The 23,445-nt window shown below is 44.3% G+C and overlaps 1 protein-coding gene across 2 annotated transcripts in view; it reads right to left on the bottom strand.

Moving 5' to 3' along the window:
- NTM (neurotrimin) overlaps positions 1–23,445 on the bottom strand; it is a 1,068,699-nt gene that overhangs the window by 948,678 nt on the left and 96,576 nt on the right. The window contains exon 1 of one of the 2 annotated variants that reach the window (XM_073603342.1): positions 3,828–3,846. The exons of the other annotated variant lie outside the window; for it this stretch is intronic. The gene's annotated coding sequence lies outside the window, so the exon portion shown is untranslated. Of the gene's footprint in view, positions 1–3,827; positions 3,847–23,445 lie in introns of those variants that run through there. 2 annotated transcript variants of the gene reach the window in all.

Below are 23,445 nucleotides of genomic sequence, written 5' to 3'. Positions count from 1 at the left end.
GGACAAAGCATTGGGGACAAAAGGGATGTGAAATTATTTCATACAGTACTGTAATCTGTAAGATTACAGTACTGTATGTGTTATGATTTTTAAATTTTTTTGAATTTGCCGCCAGGCTCCGCCCCGTGCGTCTCGGCGCTCGCAGGGAATGGAGCCTGGCACAGAGAGGCTTCGGGCAGAGGACAGAGCCTGCAGACACCGCGGGGGGGACATCGCAGGATCCTGGGGACAAGGTAAGTAACACTGCACCAGGATCCTGAGATGTAATCCCAAGTGTGGCTCCGGGTTACCGCTAATAGTGCTGAAATTAAACCCCGAGCCACACTCAGGAATACCGTCAGGGAGGTTAAATGAAAAGGCTTAAAGTGGTTGTAAACCCTGGTAAAAAAAAAAAAAAAAACCCTGCAAGACAAAGGCATAATGAGTTAGTATGCATAGCATACTAGCTCATTATGAATTACTTACCCGAGAACTAAGCCCCCGCAGCCGCCCTCGTCTCCCCCACCGGCCGGCGACTTCTCTCCCGGGGGTTACTTCCGGGTATCGCGGCTCCGGCGATCACAGCGCCAGAGCCGCAATGACGTCACTCCCACGCGTGCGAGTGGCAGCCGCTGGTAATGGCACACAGACCGAAGCAACGGCACATATGTACCATAGCTTCAGTTTGCCCCAGTGTGCATGTGCCAATGTCATCGGCACATGCAAGGGAAAGGGGATATCTCCTAAACCGTGCAGGTTTAGGAGATATCCTGGGTAGCTACAGGTAAGCCTTATTATAGGCTTATCTGTAGCATAAAGTTGTTGTAATGGGTTTACAACCACTTTAAAGGATAAGTCCAGCCTGAGCATTTTAGGCTGGGCTTCTTCCAAGGGTGACAGGAGTGCAATTTGTTTTGGACTTCTGTGACTCGTTTTCAGCGGAGAGCGGTCTGAAGTCCGCTCTTCGCTGACGTCACTGCAATCAGTCAACGCACCGGGTCACCCCGACTTAGGAAGTCTGGATCCGCCAGCTGCCTGGACTGATGGCAGTCTCAGCCTCTCAGTGAGCCGCTGAGATGGCCGCTCCCTGCCCTTCCACAGCTCAGCGCTCCAATGAGCCTGAAGGAGCAGAGCAGGAGAGATGCTGACTGACAGCAGCTCTCCACTAGGGGAGGTGAGAGAACCGAGCATCAGTGAGGTTCTGTGGCTCGGTTCTCAGTGAAGAGACGCTGATGCTGCATTCACCTAGGTAAGTATGACTATGCAAAAAAAACACACTTCTCTTTTCATTAGGGCTGAAACAACTAATCGATTAATCGACAACTAATCGATTATGAAATTAATCGATTACTATTTTCATAATCGATTAATCGGCCAGTAACATAATGGGGTTAAAATAATCGCTACTGTAAATATTACTTTCACAGTTCTACAGTAAAAAAATTAACCCCTTACAGTATTGATCATTTGCTTTTTTTGTACTATAAAGGGCTCAGTTTAGTTTTTTTTTTAACCCCATTATGTTACTAAACATTTTAGACCTGGTTTACATCTTTGTGTTTTTTGGTGCTTTTTGCAGAAACACACTACAGTTCATTTAACATGGTTTTCTATGGGACACGTTCACAACTATACTTTTTTTCAGCCGCTGCGTATTTGGAAAGGGTCAGGGACTTTTTTTTTTTTTTTTAACGCAAAACGGTGCTTTTTTGGTTCAATATACTTCAATGGAGAAGCTGCAGAAAAGCATGTAATTCGTTTTTGCAGCAATTTGTATTTTTTAATCTGCCCAACAACAAATTGGCCAAAAAACTGTATTTCTCTTCTAATAGTGTATATATAGTATATCTCTTCTGTCTGTTATTCTCAGAGTGGATTTAATATTTTGCTCCCTAACCATATAGTTGGTTGTTTATATTTACCACTGCATAGAGATATTTAAGAATACATTGTTTTTTTTTTAAAACTTTACATACTAACTAAATTATACACCACACTTTTCTTTAAGGTTATTGACCGATTAATCGATTAATCGAAACAATAATCGACCAACTAATCGATTATGAAAATAATCGTTAGTTGCAGCCCTACTTTTCATACCTTTTTTCCACACCACAGCTGTGGAGTCACGTGATCTCCTCCACTCTTCTTCCCCGATCTATGAAGAGAAGTGGGAGGGGCCGAGATTCCCTGTGATGTCAGCTGGCTAGCAGAGGGGGATCATGAGACCGCACATCGGCAGTGTGGGAAAAGATATTTAGCCTTTTCATTAAAAAAAAAAAACACATACACAGTAGTTAACTGCAGCATAATCCAGAGGGGATACATGTATATTTGCTGCATATTGCAGCTGATTAGGGAGGGCCGGGGAGGAGAGCCGCTCTCGCGCTGACAGGCAGGGATGGAGGGGTAGAGGGGAGAGACTCACAGCAGGATGACGGAGGCACGTAACCCGATCATGCTGATTATGGCTCAGCAGCCATGATTACCGTGGTCAGCACTGACAAGGGGACACAGGAACTGGCTTGATCAACCAGGAATATTACAAGATAGGAGGGGACAAATTACACAGCACAAGCACTGTGCTGTAGATCTAACCTTAAACGAACAGGATCTTTGTTTTCTTTTTTTTTAGGGCTACAACCACTTTAACAACATCCCAAATACAGGTCACAAACACGTTTGTCCGCACCGCGGCGCATCGTATGGTATAAATGTACAATGCGATCTGACAGCCTTTATGTTCCCAAAAGTAGTGCATGCACTACTTTTGATGCAGTGCGATTTCAGACTATTTAAAATGAATGGGCTGGAATTGAACTGTCCAGAACTGCATGTGAATCGCACAGGGACACGTAGCACACATTCAACTATTTACTTAGGGCCGGTTCACATTAGGATCAAGTGGGAACGTGCGCGCTTGCATGTGGTGCGTTTTGAGAGCCCATTCATTTGAATGGACTGCAAAACACACTGGACCACGGAAAAAGTAGTGCATGCACTACTTTTAACAAACGCACTGCACCAAACCGCATGGTACAGATGTACGATTTGATGCTCACAAACGCACTGCATTTGTGATGCCATTAACAATAATTTGCCCCCCACATGCAGATTGATCACCTATGGTGCAGGAACACGCCTTTCCGCGTTCTGAACCGGCCCTTAATCCTAATGATCATGTCACGTTAGCCTGCCTCCTTCCCCCTCCCTTTATTCATTTATTTGTGCTTCAAAAGCAGCACTTCTGTGTTTCTCACCTAGGCAAGAATGACCTTTTCTCTCCCCGCCCACTACGCATGTGCAGATGGGCCGCAGGGCTTTGGGACCTGAGAAATTCCTGTAGCACAGCTGCACATGCGCCGGTTTTCCCCAACCATCCACGCACGTGCAGGGATTCTCCCACATGTGCAAAGATGGCTTTTGGGGAGTCCAAACTCTTCCCCGTCCTAGTTAGCGATTGCATAGAAAATCACCTGCACATGCACAGATGTGCCGATGGGCTCTGTCTGGACCCAAAGGCCAGACAGAGCTGGTTGGCACATCTGTACATGCGCAGTAACGACGCTGTCGGGGAGGAGGAGCCACCTGTGAGACGGACTGAAGTTCTGCTTTTTTTTAATCAAAAGTGACATTTTATAAAGCTCTAGCGGCGGCAGCATTGTGCGAGGCATTGGACTGTATTACCCCATGCTGTGCATGATGTACTGGCATAAAAGGCATTGTAGGCCTGAACTGGAATGAGAGGGGAAAGGGCTTCCCGCCTTGTCTTGGGGCTGTGGTAGCCTGTACCTGGTGTGAAGGGGCCCCTGAGTAATATTTGGCCCTCTGATAGCAGTCACAGGTACCTGGAATGGTGAGCAGAGAGTTCTTCTTGTTATATCCAGAAACTGGACTTTCTCCTCAGCAGAGAACACTCCTTCACATCTTCTCCATCCTAAGCCCAGGAGAGAAAGAACTCTCTGGAAGATTGCTCCAATCATTTATTACCTTCCCTCAGACCCACCACTGAACAAACCCCTCAGTGATTGGCTGGAGATGATCATTATTCATAACTCAGACATTTGGTACCGCCCACTTTACTGGAAATGCCTCATCAACCACAGGCATAAACAATCAATGTCCTGATCTCAGGAGACACCTATGGAGCGCAGAAAATGTAAACAAAACTCAGCCTAGCTGGAAAAAGTAACAGACATTACAGCAGAACTAACATGTATCTGAGCACCACAACCTGAAAACACAATTTAATTCATTTTTTAAGTGGTAGTAAAAAAAAAAAAAAAACAACGTGCAAGACAAAAGCATAATGAGCTAGTATGCATCACATACTAGCTACATTATGAAATACTTATCTTAGATGGATTGCAGCAGTCCCCATACACCGATCTGACCGGTGACTTCTCCCAGAGTTATTTCAGGGTTTGGCCGAAGCTGTGATTGGCCAGAGCCGCGCTGACATCACTCCTGCACGTGCGTGCGGGAGCTGCTGGTCACGGCACAGCTACTGAAGAAACGGCACGAGTGAGCCGTTTCTTCAGTGCACATGTGCCAATGACGTCGGCACATGCGGATTCAGTGAATATCCCCTAAATGGTGCAAGTTTAGGAGATATTTACGGTACCCACAGGTAAGCCTTATTATAGGCTTACCTGTTGGTAAAGTGATAGTACAGGGTTTACAACAACTTTAATATTCAACACAAACTCAACCATTCATCCATGTCTCCATGCTTTATTTTGTTGAGAAGTCACTTCGAAAAATACCCCCTAGCGTTTCTGGCTGTGGCCATCTTGTGTAAGGGCAGAACATTCATGTAGCATTTACTTCTTGTAATCCATCTGCCCTTAGGCAATTGTAAAGTTTAATTATTATTTTTTCTTTTCTTTTTTTCTAAAATAACGAACACGTCATACTTACCTGTTTTGTGGCATTGAATTGCACAGAACGGCCCTGATGCTCCTCTTCTCGGGTCCCCAGCCGGCACTTGTGGCTCCTCCTCTTCTCTGTGTGCCACCACAGGAAACTGCTTCCTATTGTGATACACCTGCTGGCTCGATCCTGAGCCACGCTGCCTGCATCCATAGACACAGACAGCACAGCTCAACCCTTCCCTACGCTGCTTTGTAACAGTATTTGACTGACAGCAGCAGGAGCCAATGTCTCCCACTGCCTCAACAAAGCACCAATATCACTAGAAAGAACAAGCATTACCTGAGGGGGCCACCTAATGTCCTCTACATTCAGAGAGGCACACAGCAGTCAAATGCCTCTGAGCCCCAATTTACACTTAAATGGGGTGCTGGATACCCCCGATCCGTGCACATTTCCTGCACCACGTTCAATTTGCACTGCCCTTGAAATCTGTAGCGAGTGTCAGTGCAATGTTAATGACACGTCACAAATGTAGTGCGTTTGCCTGCACCAAACAAAACAACCCTGCAATCCAGTTTCAGTGCTTTTCAAAACTGGTGCACTTCTCTTGTTCACTATGCTGGGTGTAATTCTCATTACCTGTTATCATTCTGTATGTATGGACTCTGCACAGTACCACTTCTCTTGTCCTGTATTCGGGATTTAATCCTCAGTATAATCTGCATGGCAGTTGGACCCTCTTCCACCATGCAGCAAACAATCTGCAGAATTTGCATAGAAATGGCTGTGATTTCGGTTGGCGGCGGAGAGTCATTTCATTGCGGGCGGATAACATAAAATAAACTTGCTGGATGTGTGCGGTGGATTTTCTCTCTATAGATGCATACACTCTGGCTGGGCCGCCATATATTATTACAGATGTGGATATAATCATTCCCCCGTCTATCACATACGGCTCTTTACATATTCCAGAGCGTCTGGAGACGGGAAAAGGAAAAAACTAGGAAGGCGCTGCGGCAATCACCCGTGAATGTGTCAGAGACACTAATTTATCATGGGAATGTTCTATTCCATTCCCCATGATCACTGCCACTCAGCCCAGATTCTAGTACCACTGTCAGGAAATAAACTAACGTCCAATACTATGCTCTGTCAAGATCCTAGCACCAATGGCAGGAAATAAAATAACCCCCAATACTCAGCTCTGCCAAGATCCTAGTACCACTGGCAGGAAATAAAATAACCCCCAACACTGAGCTCTGCCCAGATCCTAGTACCACTGACAGGGAATAAAATGACTCCCCAATGCTGAGCTCTGCCCAGATCCTAGTACCACTCACAGGGACTAAAATGACCCCCAACACTCAGCTCTGCCCAGAACCTAGTATCACTGACAGGGAATACAATGAACCCCAACACTCAGCTCTGCCGACATCCTAGTACCACTGACAGGGAATAAAATGGCCCCCAACACTGAGCTCTGCCCAGATCCTAGTACCACTGACAGGGACTAAAATGACCCCCAACACTGAGCTCTGCCCAGATCCTAGTACCACTGACAGGGACTAAAATGACCCCAAATTATCAGCTCTGCCCAGATCCTAATACCACTGACAGGGACTAAAATGACCCCCAATAATCAGCTCTGCCCAGATCCTAGTACCACTGACAGGGACTAAAATGACCCCCAATAATCAGCTTTGCCCAGATCCTAGTACCACTGACAGGGACTAAAATGACCCCCAACACTCAGCTCTGCCCAGATCCTAGTACCACTGACAGTAAAGAAATGATCCCCAATAATCAACTATGCCCAGATCTGAGTACCACTGACAGGGAATAAAATGACCCCCGACGCTTAGCTTTGTCCAGATCCTAGTACCACTGACAGGGAATAAAATAACCCCCAACACTTTGCTCTGCCCAGATCCTAGTACCACTGACAAGGAATACAATTACCCCCCAACATTCAGCTCTGCCCAGATCCTAGTACCACTGACAGGGAATAAAATGATCCCCAACCTTCAGCATTGCCTAGATCCTAGTACCACTGACAGATAATAAAATGACCCCCAACACTCAGGTTTTCCAGATCCTAGTACCACTGACAGGGAATAGAATGACCCTCAACACCCAGCTTTGCCCAGATCCTAGTACCACTGATAATGAACAAATACACCCGACACTCAGCTCTGCCAGATCTTAGTACCAATGAGAAGGAATAAAATGTCCCCTAACACTCATCTTTGCCCAGATCCTAATACCACTGACTGAGAATAGAATGACCCCCAACATTCCCTCTGTTGAGGGGAACCCTCTGAAACCTGATTCCAGCATTGTAATAAAAGCAGAGGTTTCCACTGCAGATATTTCAGATATACAGTATTTGGAATCCACATACAGTACCTGTCCTACTCTGTGGAATTAGCAATGCTTGGACATTCATACAACAATGACTTTTATCAGTTATAAATTCAATAGCTGAAATTGTCTTTGGTGTGTCTGAGGTCTTCAGGTTCCCGTGCAAACCTGAATCTTGTATGTTTCACTGTACCTTTCAAGTAGATATAAATCCTAAAATGGGAACCGTGTTTCATTTTTTAAATCAAATTATTTTTTTATTTTTTTTCACCCTTTGTTTCTCCTGACTGCTGTTGATCTCCAACAAGCTGTTTACAGCCACTTCTTGTTTACATGCACTTCAGCGATGGCTGTATTGCATTTCCCAGGGTGAGTTTTTTTGGTAGCGACAACAGTGTCATGTGTGGTCTTCATCAAAAGCCCATGTGGCGAGGTGACAAGGCAAGAGCACAATTGGGAGAGGAGACAGTGGGGTTGATTTACTAAAGGCAAATAGACTGTGCACTTTGCAAAGTGCAGTTGCTCCAGAGCTTAGTAAATGAGCAGAAGCTCTGCTGACTTCTATCATTCAATCATGTGCAAGCAAAAAAGCAGTTTTTTTATCTTTTTATTTTCCTTGCACGTGATTGGGTATTCTTTGCAAACTGAAGCTTCACCTCATTTACTAAACTCTGGAGCAACTGCCCTTGCAGAGTGCAACTGCACTTTGCAAAGTGCACAGTCTTTTTTGCTTTAGTAAATCAACCCCACTGTGTCAGTGCAATGCCGCCTCTGCTCTGATGTGACTACCAACATTTGTATATAGCAAAAAAAAAAAATTGAGGACAGCTTTTATATGGACCAATTGCTTTTTAAAGTAAGTGCAAACCCAATCAGTAAAATGTCATATAAACGTTTAAGTTTTATGTTAATGTCATTTTTAGGATATTCATTAAAAATTATACCCTGGCTTTTCCTGTAAAGGATGACAACACTCAGTCACTTCTGCTCATTTACTAAACTCTGGAGCAACCACACTTGCAGAGTGCAACTGCACTTTACACAGTGCACAGATTTTTTGCCTTTAGTAAATCAACCCCTGTGTGTGCCATCTACATGCAATTATATGGAGCTGAGTCCTCCATTTTATTATAATGTTAGTGACTGGCAGTAGGTAGGTTCCTTTAAGTGCCTTGGAGGAAGTCGCTATGCGTTTATAATGGGAAGCCCCTCCCACATGCCCCTCTCCTGCATATATTGGTTGATCATACCCGGGTTTCACATTTTCTTTGGTTTGGCATCGCTGAACCGTTCTGCACAGGGAAAACGCAGGGCATCCGCATATACAATTTAGAACAATTTTAATGCAAGTTTTTTTTATTTCCTGCCATCAGCTGACTCATAAAGAGATGCAAGGTGGTGACAGAACGTCACATTTGGCTATAGGACATCTAATACGTTCGGCACGCCATTCCATTATAGGCATTTCCTGCTGTCACGTATAATAATTATTTCCCTATACTGTACGCTGTTTTTAATTTCCGTGGTGGTTATAAATTTAGCAGATTGTACGGTGGAATACAGACATAAACGCCCTTCCCGCCACAGTCCCTGCGTCCTACGCCGCGCAGCCTTCCCTAAGCCATCCACCGTTCACGGTGTAACACTGCAGGGAGAAGCAGACAGCTGCTGCGGCAGAATCCGAGGGCAGAAGTTGAAATATTTGCTGAGTGTAATTATTGTTTATTAACCTGCATAATGCTCCCATCAAGCCGTGACAAGGCGTCATCTCTCTTCAGAATAGATGTGTGCACCTCAGATCATCCGGCGAGCGGGGAGAGGTGCGGAGATGTGTTGGAGCATAGAGAGACAGAAATGAAAAACAGAAGGTTACACGAGCATAGGAAAAAAACAAAACAAGAAATAAGAAAATAAAATAGACGCCGTCTGGCAGAGCTGCCACTTCATAGCGTCGCTAACAAGCTGTGCGGCGGCGGTGCTCTGCGCCTGGATGGAGTGTGTACATCGCAGAGTAATTATGGGTGACAAATAGGTAAATTGAAAAGTGAAATCAAAGTGAAAATCTCGTCTGCAACAGTGAACTGGGTCATATCATTCCTCCCCCTCCCGATCGCTTCCCCCCACCCTATACGGCCTGCGTGCCTTTCCCGCGTCCTGTGTTTATTCCTCCTCCCTCTCGGATGGCTAATGACATAAATTCTTGTCATTAGGTTGTGTGGTACTGTGCTCGCTCTAATGGATGTCAGGGGGATAATAATGATGCTGGAAAATTCATTCTGTGTCTGCTATTTATAAGCAATTCAGGTGGGAAATAAACGTGAAGAGAGAGGAGGGCCATGGGGTCCTGACCCGCCACAAGTGGTGACTAGGACTCCATTAGGACATTGTTACCGCCGCTAATCTGTTCAATTCCAGGAGGCCGCGGAGGGGAGCAGTTGGCGGTGGTGTGATGATGGCGGAGGTAGGAATGTACAGCACAGAGGTGACTGATTGCATTCAATAAGGTGACATCTGAATACCGCTACAAGGAGTCAACCGGAGCCACATTACAATGTAAATGGAGGCGATTACAGCAGAAGCAATTACGGTGTGTGTGGACGCCGCCACTTACTGCCTGCTGCAGCCTGAGCGCAAATCATCCGGGGTCACTTGTTGGGGTGACGGAGTGCAAAAGTGTTTGGAGGAGGCCAAAAACAACATTTTAACGTGTGTGTATGGCCTGGATCCTTGGATCTCCCATTACGCATTTCTATAGTACACTCATTATTGTATAAATATATTATATACAGTATATATATATATATCTATATATATCTATATATATATATATAGATATATATATATAGATATATATATATAGATATATATCTATATATATATCTATATATATATAGATATATAGTGACAGTGCAAGGCCCCTACACTGTACAAGTGTAGGAGAAAATGACACAGGATTCGCATTAAGGCTCAATGCAAAGTTCCAGACTATCGTTTCTGAGCTGTGTTTTTGAATTTTTCCACATTCTGTAGTCCTGGATTGGGGCCTGGAGCTTGAAGATTCCAAAGTGCATTGGGTGGGACGGAACCTTCAATCCTGTGTCTGGATTTTACTGGGTGCCTGCACCCTGTGTGAGTACACAGGGGTGCAGGGTTGTTACAAACTCAAGCCAGAGGATAGCGCAGAGCTCCCAATTTGGAGACTGCTCCCATATTGGAGACAGGAAGTCTCACTCAGGGTCAAAGGGGCCCCAGCCAAGAGTCAGGAGATAGGAGGCATCAACCAGGGGTCAGAGAGGTCTCAGCCTCTAGCCAGAAGTGCCCCCCCCCCCAGAGCAAGGTGCCCGCACACCTACACCTACACTCAGAGCCTATCCTAGGCGGGTGCCCAGGGTGAACCGAGCCCAGGCGCCGCAAGCTGCCGCAAAGGGGGGGGGCGCCGAAGCTGTGGCAGTCACTTACTGTTCATTCAGCAGCAGCGGTGCCGCCTTGACTCCCTAGACTCTCTTATTGCACCATCTGCTGGCCTCTCTGCTGCCCGCTGCCGTCATGACGTCATGGCCCTAGCATTCACAGAGGAGGAGGAACTTCTTCCTCCTTTGTGGCTGGTCAATTTTGGCTCCACCAACCTCCTCAATCTTCTCCAGGCAGCGCGGCTCAGAGCCTGAGGGAAGGAAGGGAGCACGCCTGAAGAGCTGAGTGTGAGCTGTCCACCTGCACAGAACCTGCCTGAGGTGAGACAGCCTGGGGTTGATTTACTAAAGGCAAATAGACTGTGCACTTTGCAAAGTGCAATTGCACTCTGCAAGTGCATTTGCTCCAGAGCTTAGTAAATAAGGTAAAGCTTCACTTTGCAAAGAATACCCAATCATGTGCAAGGAAAATTTAAAAAACAGTCTTTTTGGATTGGATGATGTAATTAAGCAGAGCTTTTCCTCATTTACTAAGCTCTGGAGCAACTGCTCTCACACAGTGCAACTGCACTTTGCAAAGTGCACAGTCTATTTTCCTTTAGTAAATCAACCCCACTGTGTCCATGTTCTGGAGCTCATCTAACAGAACTACAAACAAAGGTAAGTGCAGTGCATAAAACTAAATAAAAGAAAAAAAAGAAAAAAGAAATAGTTGGAGACTCCAATCACTGGACACAAGGAATAACAGGATCCTTCGTGAAGAAAAATGGAAAAGTCCTTCTGATGTAAAGTGACAATATCCTAAACCAAATAAGCTCAGATACGCTTACCAGAGATGGTGGACCCCTGCCACAGAAGGTATCCCCACAGGGATGTTTCAAACCTCCCATAAGGCTTGAGCGGTCCTCAATCACATTATGTGGAGCTCTTGTCCAGCAGAGAAATCCAGAAAAGGAAAGGAAAACCTCCAAAAGCCAGTAAAGCGAAGGTATGCAGCGCAGCTCCAGTAACCCCTACAGGGGTATCTCGCATAGCATATAGGCTTGATGCACCGATCATGCAGCCAGGCTCCCTGGCTGCATGATGGGAAATCTTCCAATGGGGACGCTAGTTCTGATGACCATGATGACACACCAGGATTCCTTCACTTTGGAGAAATTTCCTCTCACTTCCTGTTTTGGCTATGGAACAGGAAGTAAAGGGAAATCTCCCTAATGGGACACAGATGGCAAAATAAAAAAATCTGACGGGTTATAATCATCCTTAACCTTCTCAAAATGAAAAAAATAAGGTTTTGCCCTTTAGTTACACTTTAAGTCAAACATAGAAATGTAAGGGTCATAGCAAAAAAAGTCCAAATGGTCTATTAAAGCCCCACAACAGAAAAAGAAAATGTCCTTGCAGTTGCGGGTCCCCCACACTGTTATCACTAGGGATGCATGAATAAGGAGAAATATTTATCTTATTCTGCACTCCAGCAGGGTAAATAGTCCAGCACTGGCTCTCTCTAAGATGCTCAGGGTCACACTAGCACACTCATCACTATCACATGCAATGCAGAATTAATTGTCCTGCCTTCTAGGTGATGAGCCCATTGACTGATGCTACAGGGAATGTCGGAATAAGCTGGAGCAGTGATACTGCCTCTTCATCTCTCCTTAGACTCAACAAGTAGGGCATTATGCCTCATTTGAGTGTTTTTTTTCCTTTTTAACCTTTTTTATTATCTCTATTGAACTTTTAGTTTAAATCAACTAAATATGTTTCAGGTGAATTAAACAAAAGCTATGCAAAGTCTAAGTAAGTTAATTTTCTTTAGAAAACAGCCACAGCCAGAAAAATGTATGTCTCGCTAGCAATCCTAACTTACTGTCTTTGTGGAAGCAGTGGTCTCTCTGCAGAGGTCCCCCCTTCTTGCTTGAGTCAGAGCCAGATCTTTCCAATCAGCAGGGAGCTAAAGGTCTGACTCAGTAGAATACAATGGGGTTGAATCACTAAAACTGGAGAGTGCAAAATCTGGCGCAGCTCTGTATAGAAACCATTCAGCCTCAAGATTTTATTGCCAAAGCTCAATTAAGCCGAAGTTAGAAGTTGATTGGCTACCAATAACACGCACTCTGCTGAGTCAGACCTATACACCAATCTGTAGGAAGCATGAGCTTTGCTTATTGGATAGCTCTGACTCAGCAGGAGGCACCTCAAACCTCTGCAGAGAGATCACTGCTTCCACACAGCAGCAAAGGGTCCTGCAGCATGCTGGCACAGGGCTTTTCTATTCAGGCTGTGACTGCTTTTAAAGAAAACCACACAACAATTTTTTCCTGCAGGATCATCTTCCAGTTCCATGTCTTCTAAATGACAGTTATTGACAGAGAATGTTTAGTGAAAGTCACATCCACTGCTTTAAAACTGGCCCCTTATGTGATGTAGTTCTGGCTACGGTTGTACAGCGGAATTCTGGAACTGTGAGAAATAACCTTGAGCCGAATGAGTATAAGAAGAACTGCGCGCTGTATTGCAGTCGGAGACTTTAATTGAAGCGGCAGCATGAAATCCAAATGTAAAATTGATTTTTTACTTTGTTTTCAGTCTTCTCTACAATGCTGGGATCTTACTTCATATGTGACAGATTTACTTTAAAGTAGAACTAAAGCCAAAACTTTTTTTTTTAAAGTTTGGATTGAGTAAGGGACTGTTATAATCTCCTAACATATTTTTGCTGTCCACATTGAAACATTTCCCCTCTATTCCTGTTCTGGTGACAACCCAATTGTTGGGAATCTATTTCACGTTTGCTTTTGGTAATAACAGGACACAGGACAAACAGGCCAATGGCCCCTGCTGCTATCAATCTATCCAATACGGACCTGAGACAGCGGCTGGAGCTGCTGGGCTCGTGCTCGTCGCTGGAAAGATCGGGTTCAGGTAAGTAAAACGGGGGCTCTGGGGGGGCTGCTGCACCACAGAAGGTTTTTCACCTTAAAGCATAGAATGCATTAAGGTGAAAAACCTTGAGACTTTACAACTCCTTTAATGCATTCTATGCATTAAGGTGAAGAACCTTCTGTGTTGCAGCAGCCCCCCCCCCAGAGCCCCCCTTTTTTCTTACCTGAACCTTAACGTTCCAGCGACGAAAGCGAGCCCAGCAGCTCCAGCCACTGTCTCGGGTCCTCATTGGGTAGATTGATAGCAGCAGGAGCCATTGGCACCCGCTGCTGTCAATCAAATCCACTGACACGAGAGTCAGGGGCGGGGCCGAGTCCTGCTGTCTTTGTCAATGGACGCAGCAGCATGACTCGGGAGCGCGCCCGCACGTGTGGCCCCCCCATGGAAAGCGTCTCTCCATGGGAGTGCCCGATAAAGAGGAGGAGCCAGGAATGCCGCAGGGACACCCCAGAAAAGGAGGATTGGGGCCGCTCTGTGCAAAACACTTGCACAGAGCAGGTAAGTATAACATGTTTGTTATTTTACAAAAAAAACCTTTACAATCACTTTAAGCATCCACCCTCCGGCACAGACCTGAGCCCGAGTAAGTGACACATTCGTAAATAATGCCCTGGCAGAGGAATTACCATCTCTCTAGAAATGTCCCAATTCTCTGCCGTCCCATCAATCTGCTCCCAGCTCTCTGATTGCTCCGATTCCCCCCTGACAATGACTGAGCAGAACATCAGGGAGTTTGGACAGGGGAGCTCCACAGCCAAACACCTACAGGACTGACAGTCTGGAGAGCTGCCCGCAGCAACGAGCCCCTACAGCCAGCCAGACAATCACACTCCATCCTGCCAGGTAAATGGCGGGCAGGCGGCAGGAGCGATAAATCTCTGCAGTGAAAAGATGAGTGTGTCACCTCTCCAGACACAGAGAATTACGCTCCCTCCGAGGACAGACACACACACTTCAATCACCCGTCTGCAGCTCAGCAAATCACTTTCTGAATGAGAGGCTGAATAGGATTGTACAGGGTGACCCCAGAGACACCAAATCCCCCCCCCGCCGGAGAGTGCACCGCTATTCTTGCAGGGGGATGGAGATGATGGCACCTGGGAAGACAAAGGAAGGGAACCTTGAAGCAGTATTAAAGCGGTATTAATCTCAAAACCAAAAATGTAATATATTGCAGCTTACCAATCATTAGATGTGGTGGCTGCATTTGTTTTCTTTTCTATGGCTTTTCCCCTCTGTTTTTCACCTGGTGATCTGGCCAGTAACAAACATCCTGTATTAGTGAGACAACTCTGGAGGAATGAGCACAGGAGGCACAGCAGACAGCAGCATTGTCAGTCTTGGGGGAGGGGAGTGTTAAATGTATTAGCAGATTTAAATGCACTAACAAATTGAAACCAAGCTCCAGCTCACACTTTATAATCAGTTACAGCAAACTGTTTTGTTTTTTTTCCATTTGGGATGAAGGTTTTGCATGAATAAACAAAAGCTGATCATTTTAATCCCCCCTGCCAGTGCTAAAGTGATTTTGAACCTTTCGGGTTTTTTTAAACCAAAATAAAGAACACGTTATACTTAACCTGCTCTGTGTAATGGTTTTGCACAGAGCAGCCCTGATCCTCCTTTTCTGGGGTCCCCTGTCAGCCCTCTTTGGCGATTGCCCCCAGGTAAAGCCACTTACCCTGGGGGGCACCCGTGCATACTCGCTCCCAAGCCACCCAGTTTGAGTCTATTGACACAGACCGGGCGACTCGGCCCCACCCCCTGCTCCCTCCTCACAGCATTTGATTGACAGCAACGGGAACCACTTCCTGTTATAGGGTGACAACGCTCTGTCCCTGCGTTCCAGTTGTGCTCCTGTGTTGTCACCCAGTTATATGGGCTTCTGCTGGAGACCACAAGGGGTTGATTTACTAAAGGCAAATTGACTGTGCACTTTGCAAAGTGCAGTTGCACTCTACAAGAGCAGTTGCTAAAGAGCTTAGTAAAAGAGCAGAAGCTCTGCTGACTTCCATCATCCAATCACGTACAAGCAAATATGCTGTTTTTTTATTTTCCTTTGCATGTGATTGGGTGTTCTTTGCAAAGTGAAGCTTTACCTCATTTACTCAGCTCTGGAGCAATTGCACCTGCAGAGTGCAACTGCACTTTGCAAAGTGCACAGTCTAGTTGCCTTTAGTAAATCAACCCCCAAGTGGCTGCTTCCAAAGCTGTATCCTACAAGGCCCAGGCCTAGGGCAGCACAAAACCTAAATACACTACTGGCTGCTTCAACACACATGACACAGGCATGGTCCACTGTTGTCACCGTCAGGAAACCGGACCTAAGAAATGCCATGCAGCTATCACTGGAGTGCACAGAGACAGGAAGTGGCTACAAAAAGGCTGCTGTAGATTAGCAGCACTAAGATGCAACAAAGGAGGAAAAAGTGGGAAAACCATTATTTTATTGTTGTTTATTTGTAAAGCTGGTGGTTAGCAGTTTTACGCCTTGCTGCACCGGAGTCCTCAGTTCAAATCCCACCAAGGACCCCATCTGCTTTCTGCATGGAGTTTGCCTGTTCTCCCTGTGTGATTTTCCTCCCACACTCTGAAGACATGCTGATAGGTTAACTGGCCGTAGAATGTGTATGTATATATGTGAGATAGGGACTTTAAATTGTAAGCTCCCTGAGGACAGGGACTGATGTGAATGTACAATATGTAAACCGCTGCATGAAATGACAGCAGCACTATATAAATGTCTTGCAATAAATAAAAGCCGCCATTATCAGGGGATGTGTTGTGTGTTTCTCAGCAGTAAAGATTCCAATCTGACACACAGCCCAGGCTGGGGGCCTTCAGCACCCAGGACATTGCTGTATAAGCAATGACTCTACCCAGGTAGAATACTCTGAAATGAGGACTGCCCACAGGTTTTCATGCTCTCATCTCCACTGTAATGGCTCTTTTACTGGGGGGGGGGGGTCAGTGTCTACCACCCTCTGAAAAGTTACCTGCAGTTTATTGCTTTTCAGAGGGTTGTAGAGCAGTAGTTACCAAGCACTTAGGAGGTGATCCTGCTGCTTCCAGAATATCTGCATTCAGGAAGTATTTGACATTAGAATACAGCACCACAACCGCGAGCCAAACATTTGTCTAGCATTTGCGACGCACTTACAGTAACCTTAAAGCAGTATTAAACCCAAAACCAAAAATATTATATATTGCAGCTTACCAATCATTAGATGGTGGCTGCATTAGTTTTCTTTTTTTAGGCTTTTTTTCACCTGTTGACCTGACCAGTAACACACCTGCTGTATTACAGTGCCTCCACTCTGGATGAATGGGCACCTTTGGACAGCTGCATTGTCAGTCGGGGGGGAGGGGAGTGTTAGATGAACTAGCAGATTTAAATACACTATTAAATTGAAGCTAAACTTCAGCTAATAATAAGGTAACTATGAGTAAGCAGTTGGTGTAAGCGCGAAACGCGTCAGCTATTCTTGTACCACCCCACAGTTGTGTTTTGTGTACCCCATGATCCTGTATTTTGAATAAAAAGACAGATTTATCCATTCCGGTGTGTGGCTGTCCAGGTCTTCTTGTTCTCTTCTAATAATAAGGTGGTGCTGCTCCAGGCTGAGTTGTAAGGCCCAGTTGGCACTCAGGATAGTAGGGATGCGAGCATAAGAAAAACTCATCCAGTGAGCAATGAACATATAAGCATGAACCCACCGCTCGCCGTAGCCAATCCTAGTGTGGATGTATTCAGTCAAAGCTGCTCCTTGGGCCATTCCCCAACATGTTACGCCCCAGCCACCGGGGTAAGCCCCTTATGATTAAGCCCCTGTGGGTGGGGCGAAACTTGTCTGGGGGCATGGCCCACAGGAGCGGCATTGTCTGAGACTTTCCCATGAATAAATCCACACTAGGATCAGCTACGGTGAGCGGCAGTTTCATGCTCAAATATCAGCTAATACTTTATTATCAGTTACAGCAAACAGTTTTGTTCCTTTTGGGATAAACGTTTTACATAAATATCTAAAAGCTGATCATTGTGAGCACCACTGCCAGTATTAAATGGTTTGTCTTATCTCTGTAACTGATACATCTGGAAGAGAGCTTGTTCTTTTGAAGAATAGCAGACTTACTGGCCAGATCACAAAATGAAAATAGAAGAAAGAAAGTCTAAAAAAGAAAACTAATGTGGCCATCACGTCTAGGAATTGGTAAGCTGCAATAAAATAAATGTTTGCTTTTGGGTTTATTACCGCTTTAATTACAGGCAATGCCGTGATAAAATTGCCATGGCATGTGTACCCCCCATCTGGCTGCAATACTACAATTTAGCTAGGTGATTGGGGGAGGTAAAACCATGGCTGGACCACTTGTTTTTAGCACCCTCTGGCCACCCTTGTGCAAGAGTCCAAAGAATCATAGCAGCAGTGATTTCAGATCCTGCAGCACCTGACAGAGTGGGCAGCAGCACACTCACCCAACCCATGTCCAATGATGACGCATCCACATCAGGTCATGTACTGAGATTGTAACATACAAAATAAGGTGGTTTTATGGCTGTTTTAGGCGGTACCACATCCCTTGTAATTTGTGCAAAAAGAAAGGAACCTAACCTGATGGGACTTTACTGGTACCAGAATGGAATGATTACACAATATATATGTATAAAAAAATATATTTTATTGCAAACATTTATAAAAGGATAGATAAAACAGAGTTAACAGTATCCTGTGCCATTGGCCATATAACTATGCCAGCCAAAAAAAGCGCAATGGTGAAGCACCGTCAGTATATTTTGCAGGTGTGATATAAGAGGCTGACATGTTTCGCTCATAGCTTCATCAGGACCTTATCATCTTGAATGCAAAGGTAACTTATAAAAGGCCAGGCCAAGAAAAAGACACAGTAAGCATCCTGTAATATGTACACAGTATAGTATTGCATTTTTAGCATTTTTTATAGCATTTTAAGCAATTAAAATGCTATAAATGCAATACTATACTATGTACATATTACAGGATGCTTACTGTGTCTTTTTCTTGGCCAGGCCTTTTATTTGTTACCTTTGCAGTCAAGATGATAAGGTCCTGATGAAGCTATGAGCGAAACACGTCAACCTCTTATATCACACCTGCAAAGTATACTGACGGTGCTCAACCATTGCGCTTTTTTGGCTGGCATAGCTATATGGCCAATGGCACAGGACTCTGTTTTTATCTATTCTTCTATAAATGTTTATAATAAAATATCATTTTTTTATACATATATATTGTGTAATCATTCCTTTCTGGTACCAGTAAAGTCCCATCTGGTTAGGTTCCTTTTTTTTTTTTTTTTGAGATTGTAACATGTGATATCAAAGACCCCTGTCTGTGCTATACAATATAATATGTACAATAGTTGTGTAATTCTAAACCCTCTTCCCTCCATTCCCTTGTGTTATAATAAGCAATGATTTCATTTTATTATATCACTAGGCACAGATCACACGGCATGAAAGCCCGCTCTCTCCTGATTTATGCTGCGTTTATGGATTTCTACACAAATACCTCCCAACAACTGCGCTGTGAAAGCCGCATCCACAGAAGAGGTCATTGGAAGGAGGGAGACCTTATCACCGCAGAACGCAGCTGAACGCCGGCCAATAACACAGCAATTTTCAGGCTAATGTTACAAAGTGCGCACAAATGGGAGAAATGAGAAGGAAAAGATTCACTAGCACAAATTGTGGTTGTCAATTATTACTGTCCCGGGATGGAACCTGCACATAAGATTAGAAATGAAGCAGAATAAATATTACCGGATGACCTAATCTAGTGCTGGAACTAAAGCTGCGGCATCGAAATATTAAAATCCGTAGAGTGAAGATGATACAGCTATCACCCTAAATACAGTAAAACCTTGGATTGCAAGCATAATTCATTCCAGATACATGTTTGTAATCCAGAGCACTTGTATATCAAATTTCCCCATAAGAAATAATGGAAACTCAAATGATTCATTCCACAACCATTTATTTATAGGTCCTTCGGTTTATAGTCCATATAAAAAGATTATAGCAATGTGACCAGGTTGTGTAACCATAAAATGTCCATCCACAAATGGAAGCCTCCACAAGGGGATTAGAAGCAAAATCCAGCAGGAGCTACAGAGTATAAAAGAGAAGAGAGGCACCTCTAAGTGTAGCAATATGGTTACATTTAATGAAGGTACAACATTTAGCAACTCATGTGGTTGATGATTAAAAGAGGCACTTCTAAGTAGGCAGGCATCTGGGGTAAAGCTGTCCACATAGACCGTCCTCCGAACTGCCGGCTCTTACCAATGTCAATCTACAATCGTGACCAGGAAGACTACCCTGCAGTAGAGACATCTGAAAGCGAGGCTTGAAGCGCTCGTGGAGCGCATAGTGGAAGGGACGACGTTGATAACGGTGAGGAGGAAGGTCGATGCCTACATACTTAGATGTTCCTCTTTTAATCAACCATGTTAGTTTCTAAATGTTGTACCTTCATTAAATGTAACCATATTGCTACACTTAGTGCCGGTTCACACTACCGCGACTTGGGATCCGACTTGTCAGACCTCAAGTCGCCCCAAGTCGCTTGACATCTGAAAGTCCATGTAAGTGAATGAGAGCCGTCTATATGTACGCTACTGAAGTCGCTCCGACTTCAGAAAAGGTCCCTGTACTACTTCAAGGCGACTTGTAGGCGACTTGTACCCATTGATTTCAATGGAAGTCGCCTACAAGTCGGATCGTGGTCTATAGTGAAGCGACTTCACAGGAAGAGAAGATGTTTTTTTCAAGCAAACCACCCCTCCCCCAGAGCGGATTGTAGTTTGATTGGCCACTGGAAAGTCGCCTGTCTTGGAGGCGACTTGAAGTCGCCTTGTAAGTCGCCCCAAGTCGCGCTGAAGTCGCGCTGAAGTCGCGCTGAAGTCGCCTTGCTAAGTCGCGCTGTAAGTCGTGTTGCCCCTGTGTGAACCAGCGCTTAGAGGCGCCTCTCTTCTCTTTTATATTCAGTTGTGACATAACGCTACTTGTATATCAAGTCCAAATTTATTAAAGCATTTTGCTTGTCTTGCAAAACGCCCTCAAACCAAGATTTTACTGTACACTCTACTTATAGAAAAGGACTAAGGGCCCATTCACATCATAGCCTTAGAAAATGCACCTGCCTTTTCCACAAAGCACATAATGTGTTTTTTTTTTTTTTTTTGCCTTCTTAATTTATTGCGTTAAAATTAGGGTTGCATTGATACCATTTTAGTACTCATTGATGCCGATTACCGATACCTTTGCAGTCATAAAATGAATGGGCTCAAATTGCACTACAAAGAATTGCATGTGATTTGAACAGGAATGAGGTGCGATTCCTGTCCGAAACGCATGTGGTTTCCCACCCTGCTCCTGTGTGAACCCAGGCTGAAGTCACTATGACAAGCCTGGGTTCACACAGGATTGGTGCAGAAAACGCATGTAATTGGGACAGGAATTGCACTGCATTCCTGTTCCAATCACATGCAATTCCTTGTAGTATGATTTGAGCCTATTAAAGTGGTTGTAAACTGCTGGAGGTAACAAAAAAATAAGAATTCTGCTAGGCATTGTCATAATGTGCTTGTATGCATCGCATACGAGCACATTATGAGAAACTTACCTTAGAACGAAGCCCTCCAGCGCGGCAATGTCAGCGCTGAGACAGCTGACATCCCCGGTCTTCCTTCCATGTTTGCGGCCTCCGGTTACGTAAGTGGCTGGGGGCGCGATGACGTCACTCCCGTGCATGGGCGTGGAAGCTGTCGTTTCCGGCAACTCTGAAGGTCTGGCACTGTAAGCCAGACCTTCAGAGCGCATGCGTCGATCATGTCATCGGCTGCATGGACTCTGAATATCTCCTGTGCAAGTTTAGGAGATATTCACAGTACCTACAGGTAAGCCTTATCACAGGCTTGCCTGTACTTACAAGTGGTATAACTGAGTTTACAACCACTTTAATTTTGTATGTGCTCAAATCTCACCACACTGCATGAAAAAGTAGCGGTTTCAGGTATCGAAGCATTAGCACGAGTATTCGCGCAAATGCTTAGTATCGGCACCGATATCGGTATCAGTTCCACCCTGCTTAAAATGAATGTAACACAATGCAAGATTTTGTGCTTTGCGTACATGCATTTTTTTCCTGTTCATTATTGCCATTTCCTGTCTCTATTTTGAAGGTTGCATCTAAATTTATTGGAAATATCAATGAGTGAAAAACACACTTATTAAAATGCATATAGTGCTTTAGTGCATTTAGTATGTTTTCAATGCATTGCCATTAACTATAATGTAAAGGACATTTTTACACAATGAGAGTCTAACAAATGCACCCCTGTAAGGGCTCTTTCACACTCGCAATGGAGCGTAGTGCCCTCTGAAGAGTGATCCATGTTCAGCTTTTCAGTGGGCATTTGACAGCCAGTGAGGAGGCCTCCTTACCATCTGATTTAATCATATAATGGTGCACTACTGAACCACAAATGCATGCATTGCACATGGTTGCCACACAGCTCCATTGAATGGGCAAGTTTGGCAAGCGGTGCTGCATTTCAAACTCTGCACCCCAAATTAAAAATGGTGGGGCTGTGAAGTATTGTGGCTGCAGCATGTGAACAGCCCAGTTTGCATGGGCGACAAGTCTCTAATAGACACGTGCGGTTTGTTTCGTTCCGAATTAAAATTCGGACAAATCTTCGTTATTTGGAAATTCAGATGTATCCAAATTTCCAAATTAGGATAGTACCGAATTTGAACGAATTAGAAATAACGAAAAAAAAAATTCGGATGAAATTCGAATCGTTTTCGCATAGTTTTCCAATTTCTAAAGAGAATAAAAAAGAATAGAAAATAAAGGAATAGAATAGAAAAATAAAAATACACTTTTTTTTCTATTCTATTCCCTTATTTTCTATTCTATTTTATTCGTTTTGGAAAGTGGAAAACTATTCGAATTGGAAAACCATTCAAATTCGAAAACTTTTTGAATTCGAATAGTTTTACAATTTCCAAAGAGAATAAAATAGAATAGAAAATAAAGGAATAGAATAGAAAAATAAAAAGAAATTATTTGTTTTCAATTCTACTCCTTTATTTTCTATTCTATTTTATTCCTTTAGGAAATTGGAAAACTATTCGAATTCGAAAACTATTCAAAACTGACTCGAAACTTTTCAAATCGATTCGAAAATGAATAAACGAAACGAATTCCAAAAACGAATTAAACTAATTTAACTAAAATTAATTTAAAGAACAAATTGAAACAAAACAAAACAATTTTTTTTGTTCTGCACATGTCTAGTCTCTAACCGACTGTCTGAAAGAGACCTTAAAAAGTCTATTGTATAAAATGGATCACATTTTCTTTAACCACTTCCGGACCGCCCACCACACATATACTGCGGCAAGGCGGCCTGGCTGCGTGAAACGACGTACCTGTACGTCGTTTCGTACATAAGATACTGTGGGCGTGCGTGCCTGCTGCACATCGGTAGAGCGCGCGCGGGTCCCGCAGACTCGATGTCCGCCATCAACCCACGATCACTCCACAGAGAGGCAGAACAGGGATCTGCCTATGTAAACAAGGCGGATCCCCGTTCTGACAGGGGACAACACTGAGATGGCTGTTCCACGTAATCAGGAACAGCGATCTCTGTGTTGTCCCAGTGAGCCCATTCACAGTTAGTAAACACACCTAGGGAACACAGTTATTCCTTTGATCGCCCCTAGGGTTAACTCCATCCCTACCCGTGTCATTTATACAGGGATCAGTGCATTTTTTTAGCACTAATCACTGTATTAGTGTCACTGGTCACTGTGTTTGTCAGATTT

This window comes from Aquarana catesbeiana, linkage group LG10, assembly GCF_042186555.1.
Source record: "Aquarana catesbeiana isolate 2022-GZ linkage group LG10, ASM4218655v1, whole genome shotgun sequence".
Taxonomy (NCBI): Eukaryota; Metazoa; Chordata; class Amphibia; order Anura; family Ranidae; genus Aquarana; species Aquarana catesbeiana.
This window is presented reverse-complemented; position numbering and strand designations above follow the sequence as displayed.